Source organism: Volvox carteri, assembly GCF_000143455.1.
Source record: "Volvox carteri f. nagariensis unplaced genomic scaffold VOLCAscaffold_59, whole genome shotgun sequence".
NCBI classification, from domain to species: Eukaryota; Viridiplantae; Chlorophyta; class Chlorophyceae; order Chlamydomonadales; family Volvocaceae; genus Volvox; species Volvox carteri.
The window spans coordinates 224,032-225,658 of NW_003307602.1; positions in this window are offsets into that span (position 1 = coordinate 224,032).

Genomic DNA, 1,627 nt, shown 5'->3' on the forward strand with positions numbered 1-1,627 from the left:
ATGCTTTCCTATCGCAGCAACAACATCGTACAGGTGATAACAAGTGTGGTACGAAGCTGAGTCATGCCGAACAGCGAAGAACGACACTTATCAGCAACCCACTTCGGCAACAGAAAACCACCTGATGTTGAATGCAGTGCAGATACTCCTGAGCGCAAGCAGGAGGCGGATGAACGAAACCGTGATGCCCAGCACAGCTGGAAGACAGAAGGCTGTGTGGAGTCGAACTGAATTTGGGGCACATAACTAATCCAGTCATTCGCTGAAGCTGCTCGAATTCAGAAGTGTGGAGTATGCGAGTGGACGGAATAAGTGCAGAGACAATCGGTGCAGAGGCAATTAGTCTTTGTGTTACAGAATCGACGAGGCTCAGCAGTTCAGAGCCGCAAAGACAGCAGCATCCTGACACATAAGCTGCACTAGCGACGAGGTCCGCGCAGACGAAACGGATTTGCCATTACCAACGAGGCCGTATCCAACGGGGTAGGCGATAATGAAACAGCAACAGGTGAACGAGACGAGCCAGAAGCGGAGGCTCACAACTGGGGATGGGGCAGTCTTGCACACAGGATGTACTACCGCCAACAGATGTGCCCAACTGTTTATAAAACTTAGCCCCCCCCCTAGTTGTCCTTGCAATAATAAAAGAACTTGCCAGCGTTTCTGCAGGCAAGCAGGACAGCACATGCTTGTCGCACATAAGCTTGTTACGACCTTAGACTTGCCTCAACCGCTGTAGTTATTTTTACTGAAGTGATACCATAGAGAATGAACTCTTCCGGATTCCACTCAGGTTCAAATCTAAGCTATGACGGTTATTTTGGGCTGGGATTCTGGGATAAATTAAATTACCAACGTACGCGTGGCCTCTTCATTTCTGTTCTCCTGGATGGTTGATATGGGAAGGCGGAAACAAGTTGCTAAGGGTCCTTACACTGCAGAAAAACACAACCCCAGCCCCACGGCCACTATACCCCCCTCGTGCTGCCCACCAATGCCCTCAGCGGGGCAACACGCGCATGACACATAAACCTATCCAAAGAACTTCGAACAACTCTCAGACTCTCATGTGGCGACATCTATAGAGGTAGCTACCTCCTGAACCCGGGAAGATCCCTGCAGGCTCAGCTGACTAGTTTCCCCCTACACCAAGCACTATCCCTTCTGAGCTCCCAAGGCCACACTACTAGGCTAAAAGACTCGACCGAACCAACCCCGTCCCGGCCCGCCGGCTGTCCAGCCGCCCCTCAGCGGCCGTTTGCCACAAGCCTGCAGCTGGCAGAGCCTGGCGCGGAGGCGTCTGCGATTGACCGAAACTTGTTAATCCATGATTGATTTCTTTTCAGAACTAGCCAGAGACACAATGGATTTCAAGCTAAATTGCGTTCCCCAATCCACTTCGAACTGTATGAATGCGAATGAATAATCTTATTAGGGACAATAATACGGCACGGGAGTTTCATGCCCTCAAAGCGGGAACAAACGCTAAAACTGAATACATACATAGTTCTAAATCTTCTACTAAAATTTTCCTGCAGCGTTAGAGGCCTTTAATTCATATTGGCGAACGATGCTTCCCGAGCTACCGGGATACTGTAGGTTCAACATGTACATGTAACATGTACAT